The sequence below is a fragment of the Stomoxys calcitrans genome, chromosome 3 (genome assembly GCF_963082655.1).
Source record: "Stomoxys calcitrans chromosome 3, idStoCalc2.1, whole genome shotgun sequence".
Lineage (NCBI taxonomy): Eukaryota > Metazoa > Arthropoda > Insecta > Diptera > Muscidae > Stomoxys > Stomoxys calcitrans.
The window spans coordinates 198,078,205-198,096,074 of record NC_081554.1 but is presented as its reverse complement, the minus strand read 5'-3'; the positions used below and the strand labels follow the sequence as shown (position 1 = coordinate 198,096,074).

Sequence of the window (17,870 nt, the reverse complement as noted above, 5' to 3'; positions counted from 1 at the left end):
GCAGTGTTACATGCGCGTTCATCGCCCAAGGGTTAAGCAAGTTTATTGACTGGTGTCCTCTAGCTTTCACTGCCAAATCGTCTGCATTTTCATTCCCCCTTACTCCAGTCTGGACCGAAACCCAAACGATGCGGATCGTACCATCCTCAGAGAAAGCGTTAATCTCTTTCTAACACTCCAAGACATTTCGCGACTTTACCGTCCTGTTTGTTATTGCCAGTAAAGATGTTCACTCAACGTCCTAGCGTTAACACCACACTATCTCACGCATTCCGTGATCGTCCAAATCTCCACCTACAGGACCCTATTATGGTCAGACAGTCTAAAAGAGATCTCAGTTCTCAATGTAGACTCTTAGGTCCACTCTGTCCTCTAGCTTCGATACATCTGTGTAGCATGATATTCCATGTACCGATTTGACCCATTTACTATTTCAATTGTACTAGGTTAGGTAAGGTTAGGTTTAAGTGGAAATCTGACATCAGACTCACTTAGACGTATTCGTCCATTGTCATACCACAGGAACAGAAGAAGGAAGATGCATTCTAGTTCCTACCGTTGAACCATCCAGATCGCTTTAAAAAGCCCAATAACTTGCGAATGTTCACATCCGCTAAATCAAAGAGGTTCTCAAAGATATGAGAACCTAAAGAGGAACTCCTTCTATTTGCTAGTGCGGGACACATACACAGATGGTGTTCTATAGTCTCTTCTTATTTGATGTTTTCTGCAAAAGTCGTTACTGGCAACCTTCAGTTTGTCAACATGTTTTCCCGTAGACAGTGACCTGTCATGACGGACACAAAGACTGAGACGACTGTTCTAGCCATTTACAGCAAAGCAGTGGACCTCTTTAAGTCTAGATTAGGCCACATAGCTTTGGAATGCTCACACCCCCCTCTTTGTGACCATCTATCATTCGTTGACCTTCGGGCCTGGTCCTGAAAGCTTAGCTTACATGTCGCTGATGCAAACCCACACATTCCAGTATCCCAGGAATGTGTAGGGTAGTTCCTAGTCTTGCAAGCTCGTCTGCTTTAGAATTCCCTGGAATATCTCTGTGGCCCGGCACCCAGAACAGGCGAATTTTGAAGTGTTCAGCCATCTCGTTGAAAAACCTGCGAGGCGAGGGCGGTTTTTGTGTTCAGAAATACATTCTCCAGGGATTTAATGGCAGCCTGGCTGTCTGAGAAGATATTTATGCCAATCATCGTAATGACATTATATCTAAGCCATTCCACCGCTTCCTAAATTGCAGGGATCTCTGCTTGATACACACTGCAGTGGTCGGGTAACCTCTTCGATATAACCAGTTGTAGATCTTTAGAGTACACCCCAAAGCCCACCTGGTCGTTTAGTTTGGAACCATCCGTATAGAAGTCTATGTAACTTCTGTTACCAGGGATATCGTAGTTCCAATCGGTTCTATCAGGAATAGTGGTACAGTACTGTACTACATGTACTCATCAGGCGGTCGAACTAGATCGACCCAAAATGTCATGGCGCTCAAGAATATATATATTTTTTGGCATAATAGATAACTAGTTCGAGGTGTTACAAACTGAATGACTACACTATTATACCCCCATTCTATGTTGGTGGGTATAACAAATCATCAAAGTCAAAGAAACAGAAATGTTGTTTGAAAATATTTTCCCCAAATGAAAACTGACAAGTTTGTGTTAGTTTTGCCGACCATCTTGCTCTGAAACTCTTCAAAATGCACAAACGTCGGTTTAAATAAGAAATTACCCATGCTCAGAAGCGCACGAAAGAAGAACGTAATGGACCATAAATATCGCTAAAGAAGATAGAAATATTTATGGTTGCATGAAGTACGTGCGCCTGCGTAAAGTCAAAGGCCCCTGCTTCCACCCCCTCTCCCCCTTTGGAAAAGTAATTGTGTTATTGACATAACCTACATCAACAATTCTCCCCCATCTCAAGTCTTTAAATATTTGTCTTCTTTCTCCTGTTATGATTAAATTCTGTACATGGTAGAACCCTCTCAAGTCTCTGTATGTGTCTATGGTTCCGGTATCTTATCATTAAAGCAAAGCTACTTTACGAGTGTTTTAATTGCTTTAACGACGACTAGAGGGTGAGGACGGACAAGGAGAAGAAAAGGGCAGGGGAGGGAAGAAATGACCCTTGGCTATCTTCGCAACCTAATACAAAGACAAACCTATTAAATCATTATTAGGAGTTACATCAACAGCTGATAACAAAGACGTGGTTAAGTAAACACGACATATAATAGGTATTGTTTGAATTATTAAAAAAAAAAATCATCGCTAAAAAACGAATAATTTAAATCAAAATAAAAATAAAATCAAACTATGCGTTTTAGTGTTATTTTTTTGTTTTTACTTTTAAAAAATTGTTTAATTTTTCAATGACTATTAGCTGGGGTAATTACAAAAAACTAATAATTGCAGCAAAAAGTATATTAAGATAACATTACAAAAACTTGATTCTCAAAGAAAATTTCCTCGAAATTTTAACAAAAAAATCTTTTAAATTTCATTGAAAGATTTTGTGGAAATTTGCTTACGTTTGGATTTCTTAATATTAAATGTTGGGTACTTATTCCATTTCATGGCCAATCCCGCAACATGTTGCTGATACTTTGTAACAAACAAACACTCGAATGTTTTTGAGCCATCATTAGTATATTACCCAAGTAACTGTAGTTAATGCCGATGTTGACAACTATGTATTACAACAACTCCTTTTATGACAAAGCGTGTAACACAAAGCCCAATTTGTTAAGTGGCTATGGCTCTAGCCTCATCTCTGCCTACTTTGCCACTGAACCGTCACCACCCTTTCTGGTGACATCAAACAAACAAACGGACTGTGTAATGCGTTCACTAAATAACAAAATACCCACAGATCTCTTTATGCAAACACCCCCACCCTCACTCCCTTCAACTAGCTCTTCTCTTCAATCAAAAACAAGAACAAGCATTTGGCTAAACAATCGAAATGTAAGGGAACACAATGGAAATAAGAAACCAAATTTGGTCCAAAGTGCCTTTGCTTTACTGTGTTTTTTGAAAGTAACAGAGTTGGGTAAATTACTGCCGCTTGTCTAACCTTGCAACATGTCAAATGTAAAATTTAAGCAACAAAAAACAGTGGGCAAATATTTATATTTGCTTGACTGATGTGCTGGCGAGCCAGCAAGCGAATAAGCAAACAGACATACAAACATGTCTACATTCGAACAATATAAAAATGTAGGTCTGTAAGCTAAACATATATTTAGTGATGCTCGAGATTAGATCTCCTAAAAACGAATGCACACTGCTCTACACACATTCAATCTCACAATCACACACATTCAAACTCTGGAAACATACCCAGAGATATATGAAATCTAGAGCTTTTAACTGAATAAATATTTAAATTTTCAATTAGAAGCTATTCTTTTTGATACAGAGAGAATGGTTGGCAGATAGAGTGACAAATAAAAACATGTGTAGCACAAGACTTTTTAGATAATTTGTTGAGATATGCACACACACATACGCAAACACGTTCAAAATCTCACATTTGATATATGTATATGCTGGTTTGATTGTTAAATACGATAAAATTCAAGGTAAATTTTATTAAGAAAAAAAAACAATCGAATACGGGTTAATTCAATTTAGGGTGAAGATGAAGATAAAACCGAAAGGGCTTGAAAACTTGTAACAAAGGCTTCATGGCTTAACTCTGCTTAACCTCAGAAGAGTTAAATGTATGAGGAGTTGTCTATATGGCAACTAAATATAACAAAAAGTGAGTAAAAGGATGCTACGTTCGGCCGGGCTGAATTTTATACATCCTCCACCATGGATCGCATTTGTCCGGTATCTCAAACAAAGGATAATGGATAAAAATTGCCATTGCCCTCATCAGGTTGTGAACCGATTCGGAATATAATTGGTTTGGATAGCCAAACCGGGTAAGCATTGCGCCCTTACACGCAAAACAATAAATAATTTGTTTCACATAAAAGAAATTTTTGGCAAGTTATTCGATTTCTTATTCGGGGTTTCAACTAGGTTTCTTTACTTATAAATTAATTTGACGTCATGCTTATGTATGTGTACATTCTTTTTAATTTTAAAATAGATTGTGGATATTGAAAAGGACGCCAATATTTACAAATTATAAGAAGATCTAAGTTGGTAATTCAAACTCTTTCAGAGTATATTTGGATATATTTCGAAGTTATGATACACAATTATATTAAAAGCCACCCATGATGCTCTAATGATTTTTTTCATTAGACATTCCTATGGCGAAACTTTAAAAATTGTCAATTTCTGAATTTACTATCCGCTCATCAATTTTTATCCATCACTGGTCTGTATGTTTAAATACTATCCCTCTCTCTAGATGGAGAGGCACATATACTCGTAAACGAATACTCGTTTGCGGCTATCGAAACACTTTTTCCGTAAAAGAGTTTTAGGTTGTACAACAAAAGAAAGGTACTTTTACCGTAGGCGAAGTTGCTAAAGAGTTTACAATAAATTAAGTTACTTATATTCAATAATGCCACGCTTATGGCTACCATTTGATATGTTGAGGCGAAACGTAACATAGTTAAAAGAAAAACTTCGAGATAAAAGTATTTTGTTTCTCGGAACAATGTCTCAAATGTTGTATTTTTTGCGTGTAGGGGCTCAAGAAGTAACGTCGCGAGAACGTTTCATATGGGAACTATATCAGGTTATAGACCTATTCAGACCATATTTGCAAGCATGTTAAAGGTCATTGGAGAAATCGTTATACAAAATTTTGAGCCAAATAAGATAATAATTGCTCAGTCTAGAGGGTCAAGAAGTCAAGATCCGAGATTGCTTTGTAAGACTGCTATATCAAGTTATGAACCGTTAAACCATTCTCGGCACAGTTTCACAGTTATAACAAAACATTTTGTACAAAATTTCAGCCAAATCGAATAAGAATTATGCCCTCTATAGTCTAAAGAAGTCAAGATCCAAGATCGAGTAATATATCAGCTATATCAAAACATGGACCGATATCGCCCATTTAAAATTTTAACCTACCTACACTAATAAGAAGTATTTGTCCAAAATTTCAAGCGCCCAGCTTTATTCCTTCGAAAGTTAGAGTCCACAATGACTAAATCGCCCTAGAATGTCAAGGCGATCAAGAATATATGTACTTTGTTGGGTCTCAGATGAACATTTCGTTGTGTTACAAACGGAATGACGAAATTAGTATACCCCCCATCCAACGGTGGAGGGTATAAAAATATTGCACGCAATAAAATTTAACGTTGCCAAAGAAAATTTTCAGAATTTGGTTTCCATAGAAAATTTTGTCGAAATTTGATTTTTATAGAACCCTTTGTCAAAATTTTATTTTCCCAGAACATTTTGTTAAAATTCGGTTTTTTCAAAAATTTCGTCAAACCCTTACTTTTATACCTATTTTGTCATTCGGTTGTAACACAACGAAATATTGATCAGAGACCCAGCAAAGTATATACTTGTATGTATATTCTTGCTCGTATTCACATTCTAAGGCGATTTAGGTCTGTCCGTCCTCCGTCTGTTGAAAGCACGCTAACTTTCGAAGAAATAAAGCTAACCGCTTTAAATTTTGCTTGAATACTTCCTATTAGTGTAGATCGGTTGGGATTGTTAATGTGCTACATCGGTCCATATTTCGATATAGCTAGAGGGAGCAATTTTTACCCGATTTAGCTGAACGATTTAGCACGAAGTGGGTTGTTTTCATTTCCATAAACTGTGCCAATTACGGCCGGAATCGGTCCAAAACCTGATAGAGCTCCTATATAAACCGATCTCCCGATTATATTTCTTAAGCCCTTAGAGGTCGCAGTTCTTGTCTGATTTGGCTGAAATTTTGCACAACGATTTCTCCAACAACCTTCATTATATTTGCTCTATAACCTGATGTAGATCCCATATAGACTGATTTTCCGATTTTACTACTTGAGCTACTATAGGGCGCATTTCTTATCTGATTTGGCTGAATTGCACAATCTCCTATGTCTTCCAACATACGTACTAAATCCAATAGCACCCCAAGTCTTATCCATTATATTTTGTTTGCTTATAAAGAGATATCGGGCAAGGAACTTGACAAATGCGATCCATATTGGAAATAAAAAAGATTCGGCCCGGCCGAACTTAGCACCCTTTTACTTGTTTTACTTTTTCCAAATTTTATTCGAAAATTTAGGCCCACAAAAGGCGCATTTAGTGTACAATTTTGTCGAAATTTGGGACAGTAAGTTGTGTTAGGCTTTTCGATATCCGTGCCGTATATAGTTCAGATCACTCTATATTTGGTTATAGCTACCTAGAAGACCAATATGGGGGCATAAATAATGCATTTTCACCGTATTGTGATGAAAGGTGGTTTAAATATATACCCGAGGTGGTGGGGATCAAAAGTTCGCCCCGGCCGAACTTTACGCCTTTTTACTTGTCATATTTATTTTTATTTTTTTTTTTTTTTTTTTTTATTTTAACTATCATTATCACAGGTACATTTGTAATTATTGTAAACTTATTTTGAGATTTTACTTACAAGTATTACAGCAAACTTAAGCATTTTATAGTGATTTATCATCAAATTTTTATGGATTTATAAATGAGATGCAAGGTTAAGGCAAAAAGATAGAAAAAGACCTTATTTTATATACCGAAATTTAATAGAAACCCCAATTACAACAACTTCAAAACAGAAGTTGCGAAATTCTGGTTATCTGATTAAATTTCTAATTTCTTCATAGGGAGAAAATCTACAAGACATTTCAAACCTTTGAGTAAGTTCTGCCAAGTAAGAGCTTACTGTAGGTTGCTTAGAGGTCTCGTGCAAAGTACGAGTTGAGAATCTTCTGTGTAGTTTTAGAATAGTTTTCAAGTTTTTATTTTGTATTATCTGCAATTTTTTTAGATTCGATGCTGCACTCCGTTTGAACCATATTTGGCATCCATATGCCATTATTGGGCGAATACACATTTTGTACAGTAAGATTTTATTTTTCGGTGTTAGCAATGACCTTTTATTTATGAGAGGGTAGAGAGCTCTGCCGCATTTAATTGCTTTGTCAGCTATATCTATAATATGATGCTTAAAATTTAGTTTCTTGTCAAAAGTTATCCCCAAATATTTAACTGAATCAAGCAGCGGGATATCAGAACCATTGACTGATAGCGCTAGAGATGGTATCCTTCTGGGTGATTTATTATATGGAAATATAATTGCCTGTGTCTTATTGTGGTTAATTTTGATTTTCCATTTCTTGAAATAGCGTTGACATGCCATCAAACCTTTTTTCATGTTTTTAACGATAGCATTTGACACCTTTCCGCTTGAAATTAATGCCGAATCATCGGCGTAAAAGGCGACAGACTGTTCCTTTCCAATTTTAAAATCAGATGTAAATATAGAGTAAAGTATTGGAGATAAAATAGCACCTTGAGGGACTCCCGCGTTTATAGTTCTCATAGAAGATTTCTGGCCATCCACGTAAACGAAAAATGATCTCTTCTCTAAAAAGCTTTTTATCATTTTCTGTATGAATATTGGAAAATTGAATTCATTTAATTTATATACGAGCCCATTATGCCATACGGTATCGAAAGCTTTTTCGATATCGAGCAATACCACTCCTGTACTTTTTCTCTCAACTTTGTTGTCGGTAATTAATTTCAAAACTCGTTTCAGTTGATGAATTGTTGAAAGCCCTTCACGAAAACCAAACTGATATTTATGGATAATGTTGTTTTGTTCTGTAAATCTTTTTACTCTCGACAGGATGATTTTTTCAAAAACTTTATCTATAACAGTCAGCATGCTGATTGGTCTATAACTTGAAGCCAAGTTTGCTGCTTTACCTTTTTTAAGAATGGGAATTACCTTCGCTGCTTTAAAAGTCTGAGGAAAGTAGCCGTTACACAGACACCAATTAAAGATTTGTGTTAAAAGTACAAAAAAATTGTCACTCATTCTTTTAATTATCAATGGTTTTATACCATCTAATCCAGGTGATTTTTTATTTTTCAGTGATATTGTGTGAAATTTTACCTCTTCCGCTGTGGTAAGATCATATGGTTCAATTGTAATGCTCTGTGAGTTTAACCACTGAACATGTTGCACCACTTTACGATCAGCTGCCGAATGATCGCTGTGCGTAATTTTATGTGCTCTCTCAAAAGTGTCAGCAATGACGTTTGCTTTTATGTCAGCTCTCTCCATGTCTACACCATCTACGGTTAGTGTTTCAACGGCTGTTATCTTACACCTCATGGCCCTTGAAACTCTCCAAAAGTTTTTACTACCAGCTGGGAGTTTAGATAGAAATGTATTCCAGTTGTTGTTGACATCATTAGACACGTTTTCGTCAATCAGCTGTGAAATTCGTTTGATGAGTGATTTCAATAAAATCATCTGATCTGGATCATGTGCTCTTTGCAGTTTTCTTGTGAATCTTTTTCGCTGACCAATTAAGTAGACACTTAATTTGGAGAGATTGTTTTTATTGTTGAGTTTTCTGACAGTTGGTATTTTATTATTTACTTCTTGTAGCGTTTTAGTTATTAGAGACAATCGTTGTTCGATGTTGTTTGTGGTTATTTCTACTGAGTGTAAACACTCAAGTTTGCAATCAACCCAGTTGCGTATCTCATCCCAATTTGCTCTATTATATTGAGGAATTTTAATAATATTTTCTTCAACTGAACCAAAAATATCACATGAGATAGGAACGTGATCAGACGGTAATATTCCGGGATGAGAACGTATATTAGAAATTTGTAAAGATGAATTCGTCAAAAGAATGTCAACAACAGAAGGTTGTACAAAGGAGGTTCTTTGGCCAAAGCGGGTAAAAGAGTTTGGGGCGTGGATATAAAAATTACTTTGTAATTGATGATTGTAAAGACAGTTACCAGCAGAATTGTTACGAATACAATGCCAGCTGGTATGCAGAGCATTCAAATCACCAAATATGAAGAAATCACCATCATCAGTGGTAATCTTTTTAATATCGTTTAGAAAGCTGGAGGAAAATCTTGGGTTGTAAGCTGCTGTGAAGCGGACTGGACGATTGTTAATTTGAAGTTTTAAGGACACATTTTCCAATACTGTAGTTGAGTATGAAGATATAAGCTGATGCGGGATTGAGTATTTGATTGCTATAAGTACGCCACCTCCATGAGATCGCCTGTCTTTTCTGTATACTTTGTAGTTTGTTAATTTAAATTTGTGGTGTGATTTAAGAAATGTTTCGTTAATAAAGAGCAAGTCTATTTGTTTTTCATTTAAAAAGTGTTGTAGCTGTGCAATATTCGATCGATTTGTTATGCCTTGTGCATTCCAGTGCATAACACGAAGCGTTCTAATTGTAGAGGAATTATATGACATATTTGAGCATATTTCCTAAAACTCGCATTTTATCGAATTTGTTCTTGCATTTTTGCAAGGCATCGATAGCTTCAAAATAAATTTCCAAAATCTTATCATTCGGTAGATCATCATTATCATGGTACTGACCTTGATTTTGGTTAAATCTTTGTTGATTTCCAGGCTGCTGGTTTGGCCAAATACGGTTTGGAGGTTGCGTATGATTGCCAACCTCTTGAGGAAAGTCTTCTACAGAGTAAGAATACTCTACATTTCGGTTTCTCGAGATCGTGGGACCGTTTCTTTCGGTTATTCTTTGGCGTATGTCTAGGTATTCTTGACGAGAAGGGCATTTAGGGTTATCTGCCCTATGATTCACGTTTCTCCTGTTGCTTTTTATACAATTAAAGCATTTATAAACTACGGGTCCTTCTGATGACGTCTTATTCAATTGGCATGTTGATGAATCATGCAAACCTCCACAGATTAGGCAGGTGCTCTTCCTAAAGCAATTGGAAGCACCATGACCATACATGGCACATTTTGTGCACTGAGTTGGACCTTTTGTCCGTCTTAATGGATTCCTCCATTGGATAACAACGTTAAACAAATATTTCACCTTAGTTCTTACTTCCCTTTTAGAAATTTGCCCGCGATCAAATTCCACCGAGTATATAGCGTCGTTCTTGTTAGACTTTTGAGTAACTATCTCCGTAACACTAACTGGAGTTATGTTGAAGCAAGTTTTAAGTTCATCCGTGATGGTATTTATGGTTATCTGAGGTAAACCAAATAAAATCAACTTAAACTTCTTTTGATCCCTGACTGGGTGAGTGTAGAACACAATATTATTGCTTTTTAGTTTGCTTATCATCTCACTATAATCATTCAACGAGTTGGCCATTACCTTCGTACCAACAGACATCCTCTTATATTTGGCATTTTGACCAAGAAGCTTAATTACATCCGTAAATGAATGGGATGTGTCAATAACAATAGGCGGAACTTTGGTTGGGAAAATTTCGGTTCCCGCTTGATCATCATCGTCGTCCAGGTCAGAAAGTTCCTGGAACCTGTTTTCACGTCGAGTCTCAATAATCCTTCGATGTTTGTATTTTGGGCTATTACCCGAAAATTGCTTACGTTTCGAAGCCATTAAAAAATTAGCCAACAATTCTGGTTAGTTTTTAAAATATCAGCTGATGTTTATTTACGCACAACCGTTTGACTTGGCTGTCAATGACAGACTGATTATTTTTATTGTTGATGTTTATATTTCCATAAAAATTATGATTGTCAAATTTCATCGATATTTGATTTTTATTTCTTTTTTTAATCTCGCCAAATTGGATTTTTATTTATTAATGATCATGATAAATGTTTGTAAGTTTTTACTGAAATTTAAATATTATTATTTTCTTTTAATTTCTAGTTTATCAAGAACTTATTTGAAGTAAAATTACAATCCTACAAATTCTTAGTTATTTAATGTCCTTGCCTCAAATACATGTCAATCCAAAACTGTTAGCGTATGAGAACGACTTCTAATTAAGTTCACATCAAAGCTCTTATAGTTGTAATGCTCTATTATTTCATTGACACTTTTTCCACTTTGAAATAACTTTTAATTCAAACATTTCAATAGTAACGCTTATTTTTAGTTCATAAGGGCAACCATCAGTAACATAAAACTTTGTTAGTTTTTAATTTGTTCAAGTGAGTAGATCTCGAGACAGTAGACAAAAAAAAGCAATGGGGACATGTTATGATTTGTGATATTGGAAAGACGAAAGGTTTTAGTATCTTCCTTCTCAACACGTTTAACTTGAGTTTCTTGAATAGAGAAAAAAAGGCATTTAATTTTGTAGCAAGTAGCATTCAGTCGTTAGTGGAATGTGCAAAGTTTTATAATGCCTTTACATTTAGAAGAGTGTTGGACAGACCACAGTTTAGTTATTCTTCTGCTGTTTCCATTGAGACGACTATGTAGGAACGGTATGATAAAGTTTTTCAAGAAATAAATAATTTGTTTCATTTTTATAGCTGAGATAACAAAAGCAGAAGAGAAAACTAAACTCGGAATGGTAAAAGTTTAGTTGGGATTTAATTAACCATAAATTTGTAGAGAAACATTTTACCTTTTTACAACTATGAGTGGTGGAGGCGGGGAGGAAAGATGAAAACTAAGCTAAAAAGCAAACAAATGTCTGAGAAATTCCTACATGAATGATTGACTATGACTTGGGCAGACAATTGAAACAACAAAGTTTAGTTCAGAGCATATTGTAGTTTTCCAAGATGAAAAAGACAGATGCTTCGGCATTGTTGCAAACTGAGTACAATGTAATGTCAGGATTTGTTGGAACATTTGTAACTATTTAAATTTAAGTGCAGAGAATTTACTAATTCTGTTTAAATAAACTTAAAGAAAATCTTTGTCTTTTGATTTGATTTCAAGTTTTATAGGGGATCATTAAAGTTATCTATCTTAAGTTATAATCTAAAGTAAATAGATTCAGTCAACGTTTATACAATGAGATGTTAAGGCGGCAAGTCTAAGAAAAAATAAAGTGTATGAATGAAAGCTATGAAATCTGTACTCCAGCTTCAATTTTGTTTCAAGGAGTATACTCCAAATGGACATTTTGGACATGGTTCTTGTTGTTGTAGCAGTATGTTGTACACTGAGGCGGTCAAAATTGCAAAAAAGAATTAGAAGTCGAATATCCCAGAAATAAGACAATGTATTATAGAACTCAGACAAAATTGAAAATTGGACCACAAATAAAGATTTGGTAGCCCGAACAATTTTCTAAATGTCGAGGTGACCAACTTTATGGGCCTACCCAGAGGCGTCTGGTTTTCGAATCCTTTAGAGGCCTTGAAATTTTGCACACGATCTCTAATGATGTACCTCACCTTTAACCATTTAAAATTTTCAAAGGTTATATAAAGAAAACAAAATTTTATTTTCTACTTCTATTTTCGAATTCCTTCTCCCTAGCTCGCTTTCTCTTTCTCTCTCTGCAAGATTATTTCTTATAGGTATTTCATGTCTAACAGTTCAGTTTTTTACTGCAAGTCGTGCATTCCGAAACATTATAGAACTGACTGTGAAACTAAACTCCCTGAATGAACTAGTTCCATGAGCTGGTAATTTAACGAACGACATTACCAAACCTCTCTCAACAAGTCATTTTATTCTTCTCTTATTGGTCTACAACGAAGCCATCAGTCTAATGTGTTATGAGCTTCATTCCGACTTCTGTTCATCTGGAAAATTGTCTTGACTATCCATTCCTGTGTTTCAATGGGGTCATTAGAATAATAAGAATAAACTTTGTCCAACGTGGCTGCAGTGTCCAATCTTATGATTTTTGATTTTACATGGGAAAGAACTTTGATCAAAATAGGGAAACTCATCGATGGTGGATCCTCGGGCCTATCGTCTATTGAAAGAGTTTCATTACACAATGAAAAAAATCCATCTACATGTTGTTTGATGAATATTAGTGACTTTATTCTGTTAGGTTTAAAACACATTTTGATTTTACTAAAGCATCTTAAATTAAAAAGCCTATAAAATTTAAATATTTATTCTTAATTCATTTCTTCTATTTACAGGTAAGTGTCATAACAACCTTTTTAATTTGCAAGAAACTCTGAGCAAAAGAACTTGGTATGTAATCATATAATTGAGCAATTATTCCTTCTAGAAAAAGACATAAAAATAAAAGCTTCCATAATCCCTGTAATTCTCCTCCTTCCCCCTTTCAAGTGGAAATTATGCACATAAATCATAACACATAGAACAAGAAAGGACATTAACTCCACATGAAGTGGTGGCGCCAAAAATCCTTGTAACCTTAAAAGCCAACCCCATAACAAAAAAAAAAGAAAAAAACAAGACAAACTGTCTTTGTACACACTCAACTTCTTTGTGATTATCAAGGATTACCAAAGCCTTGTGATTTTTGGCATACAATCGGCTATACAACATTGACTGACTTACAGACAAACCTTTTATGAAGTTATTGTCAAGGTTTGTGTATTCCCCTTTCCCCAATAACAAACAAAATGATAAATAAAAGAACCGCCGACAAAAGAAATAAATGCTCCATTGACTTTTGGCTTCTGAAAAAGATGTTGAGTAGCAAAAAGTACAACTTAAACCATGGGGATATATCTGTAAAATAGTTTGCCAAACAAATTATATGTGTATTTTTACTAGCATGAAAAGATGATGGAGGCGCGACATGGCGCCTCTTAGTCTTCTAGACGAGAGAGTAGAAAAAGAAATAAATTGACTTAAAAGACACATTTGCCAAATGATAAAAGAGTCTGTGAGTGAAATAAAAGTGCTGATGCTTTTGCAGACCCCAAATAAAACAGCCGCCACCCTCCGTCCGACAAGGAAAAATTACAACATTATGTATGTTTTTTTATAACAACTATGATAAAATTAAGAGAGAACATTTTGTAGAAACGAGGGAGGAACAAATAAAGTAATAGTCATAAATTCGGGTTTATTGTCGTAGCAGACGATTTGCTGTGAGACACAAGTACTGGGTCAGGAATTATTCTGAATCGATTCCGGAAGTACACGCAACCACCAACTATTACGGACAGGACTAAGATCATTTTGTCACTCGATTCGTACGCCAACTCAACAAATCAGCTGATTGATTTTTGACAAACAGAAAATAGCTGATTTCAACGAATTGGAAAGCGAATCGAGCAACAAAATATTTGTGGTCCGGGAAATTGGACCATTTTTATATATTGAGCAGAAAATTTGCACAGATACGTCTTTTTGATGCACGCAGGCTTAGTTCTTGAACGGGCCAAATCGAACCACATTTGGATATAGGTGCTATATAGACCTATCTGCCGATAAAGGGTCTGAAGCCCATAAAAGCTTTATTTTTTATCCAATTTCGCTGAAATTTGAAACTGTGAGTTTAAGCCTCCCGACATCTGAGTTTAAGCCTCCCGACATCTGACCCAAATATTGTTCAGACCGGACTACATTCAGATATAGCTGCCATATAGACCGATCTGCGGATAAAGGGTCTGAAGCCCATAAAAGCTTTATTTATTGTCCAATTTCACGAAATTTAAAACAGTGAGTTGTTTTATGCCTCGCGACATCCGATCTAAATATAGTTCCGATCGGACTATATTCAGATATAGCTGCCATATAGACTGATCTGCGGAAAAAGGGTCTGAAGCCTGAAAAAGCTTTATTTATTACACGATTTTGCTGAAATTTAAAACAGTGAGTAGTTTAAGGGCTCCCAACATTCGACCCAAATATGGTTCAGATCGGACTATATAGCTATATGGTTCAGATCGGACTATATAGCTACTATATAGACCGATCTGTGGATAAAGTGTCTGAAGCCCATAAAATCTTTATTTATTACCCGATTGTGCTAAAATTTGAAACAGTGAGTTGTTTTGGTCTCCCATCATTCCACCCAAATATGGTTCAGATCGGACTTCATTTTGATATAGATAAGCCTCCCGACATCCGTCCCAAATATGAATCAGATCAGACTATACAAATATAGCTGTCATATAGACCAATCCTATCATCTTGGGTCTTAATACCATAAAAATATGATCGAGATATTTATTAAGATATAACTATAGATATAGTAGTGGAGTTATAATAAAATTGGATGATTATTATATCATCCAATTTATGGATATAGCTGCCATATAGACCGATCTCTCTAATAAAAGACAATTTTATTATCTGATTTGCTGAAAATTAACACAGTGACTTATGTTAGGCTTTTCGACATCTGCCTCCTATATGGTTCATATCGGTATATAGTTGGATAAAGCTGCCAACCGAGATGGTGGGTATCCAAAGTTCGGCCCGGCTGAATTTAACGACTTTTTCCTTGTTACTAGTCTTGCTTCTATGTGGTCTAACGTTGAACAATATATTTTTGAAACATAGCAACCGTGGAAGCTATTTCCTCACAAATATCTTAATGGACCAATATTTTGCGAGTGAGTATTTTTATCAGACTGTTAATGGAACCTTAGCTAACTAATCTTCTCTTCTGTCTAGTAAAACTTCTCTACAATGGTGTGGTTCCGAGATGTTTCCTTACTATTGAACTTAAACCTAAATCGCACGGTACCACCTCTCGATAACACCTCAGTTTTAACCATTTCAAATTTCAAAGAGTTATCTCTATCGGTTCTCAAATGGCATATTTTATACTAGCCTTTTTCGATTCTCCCACTGTGCGGCACTCATTGATATGAAAGAAGTTTTTTCTCTGTTCCTTAAAAGGATTTCCTTTAAAAAATGTGCATATTTTGTTTAAATATCCTCCTGATTTTATGGCTGTCAGTTACTAGCTTAATTTAATCCATATTATAGTAAATATTCTAACTCTACTTTTCTTTGCACAATTTCGATTTATTACTTAATTTTTGGTAAATTTTAATGTTACCGCCCTCTTAATTAATTTCGCTCTCTGTTCGTATCTCACACACATACAACTTCCCAAGAAGATAACCCCAACAAAGTGCGGCATTGCCGTTATGAGTGGTAGTTATCTCAGCCACATTCACATCACTTTGTGCTGCTAACCCTGCATGACAGAAAAAAAGTTGGCTTTTTTGCCCTACACTTGGGAAAGACAGGAAGGAGGAGAGGCTAGCCAACCAGCCAGCCGTATGTGCGCAAAAAAGTACCATGACAGACTGATTTGTTTTTAGCTTTTCTGTAATACTTAATGGCGCCTCCGAGGCGCCAATAGTTTTGGCAAATACTGGAAGTGTTATTGACTTTTTATGCGGCTGCTGCTTGGAGGGGATGCGCCGCCGCCGCCAATACGAATGGCGGCGAGACTAACGTTATTGAGAAGAGGACAACAAGGATTTCTCCAGCATGTTGGCTTAACAATCAGTTCCGTGTTTGCTTTGGACGTGTTAAGATTAAAAATATGGCGAAGGCAATCAAAGTAAAAATGAAACAAAAAGGCGGCCAATAGAAAAAATAAAATAAATAACAAAACATAAACAAATAGAAAATCCATGTTACTAAAATTATTTTGCCATGTAATGTAACGGAAGAAACATTATACTAAAAATATTCTTCCAGTGTGTCTTCAGCTTGGCTTAGCAACATGTTGCTAAGACTTGAATCATTCACTCTCCCCTTTAAAAAATAAACATATTTTTATTCTCTGTTTACATCGCTCTCCCTAACTCACTCACCCTATCTCTCACTCTCTCCAAGATCGTAGGCTATGGTATTTCATAGATACGCGATCATCATTTCATGGTTAACAGTTTAGTTCTTTACTGCATGTCGTGCCTTCCGAAACATTAAAGCGCTAAGTAATTTTGTAGTTTTTTTCGTATCTTAAAAATCGTTTCATTTTGAAAATAGCAAACAAAATCTAAATAAAATAAAACAACTTGTATAATTTATTGTAAGTTGGCGATACGAATGATCGCATTTAATTAACAACAACGAGTGTTTATTTAACTGATTGTCAGTTCAATATTTTAAATGCTGATGTTTAGTTGTTGTCGTTGTTTATGAATCAAACTACAGCAGTGGAGTCGTCGTGTCGGCAACTCGTGAAATTTAACGAATAATTGTGCACTACGTCTGTCCAAAGTAAATAGAGTATGCTCAACATCATTGATGCGAATGAATTGTGGACATACGGTTTTTGTTAATAATTATTTGTAAAAACATGGGCCAAGTGTGATCCGTAATAAACAAAGAATAGCCAACAGCCAAACATCAAAATAAAATGTTTGTTTTTTGTTTTCAAATGTGCAAAGAGTGTGAAGAGCAGCAAAAACAAAAAAAATAAATAAATAAAATAAAAGCAACCATGAAACCGGTTTTCACTCCAAAGCTTAGCGAAGACGTAATTGCCATGCCAAGTGATCATAAAAAATTCTCAAAAATAAAGAAAAGAAAAATCAAGCAAAACAAAGATATCTCTTGAATTATTTTGATAGCAAAATGGATATCATAATAAAGAGAAAAAAAAAAATAAATAAGCAAATAACAAGTGCTTCCTCAAACAAAACAAAACCAAAAAAAATTGTGCAATAAAAGCATTAAAATTTTTTGTGTAAATATTTATTATATAAATTGTCATACTATGGCCTATCTAACTACTCTAAACGTATGTACGTTGGTGTGAGTGAGTGTTGAGTAAAGAGATATTAAATGACACGGAAAGATAAGGCAAATGCCGTTATCATCTACCGCAATGATAATGCAGGGCAAGTGATCACGTTCCGCCCCAAACCAATGGATACTCCTGTTCAATTAAAAAAAAATCTTTAGCAACTTTTATAAAAACAAAGGAATCATTACTAAGTACTTGGTCAAAAAAAATATCTTAAATTGTTATAAATATGTTGAAGAGAATTTATGCGCTTTAAGTCAACAGAATAACCTTAAATTAATT

The 17,870-nt window shown here is 35.3% G+C and overlaps 1 protein-coding gene across 8 annotated transcripts in view; it reads left to right on the top strand.

Moving 5' to 3' along the window:
• LOC106088247 (protein sickie) overlaps positions 1-17,870 on the top strand; it is a 348,338-nt gene that overhangs the window by 248,774 nt on the left and 81,694 nt on the right. The window contains exon 1 of one of the 8 annotated variants that reach the window (XM_059365007.1): positions 16,732-16,868. The exons of 6 other annotated variants lie outside the window; for them this stretch is intronic. The gene's annotated coding sequence lies outside the window, so the exon portion shown is untranslated. Of the gene's footprint in view, positions 1-16,731; positions 17,060-17,870 lie in introns of those variants that run through there. One more of the 8 variants, XM_059365008.1, reaches the window with a different exon arrangement.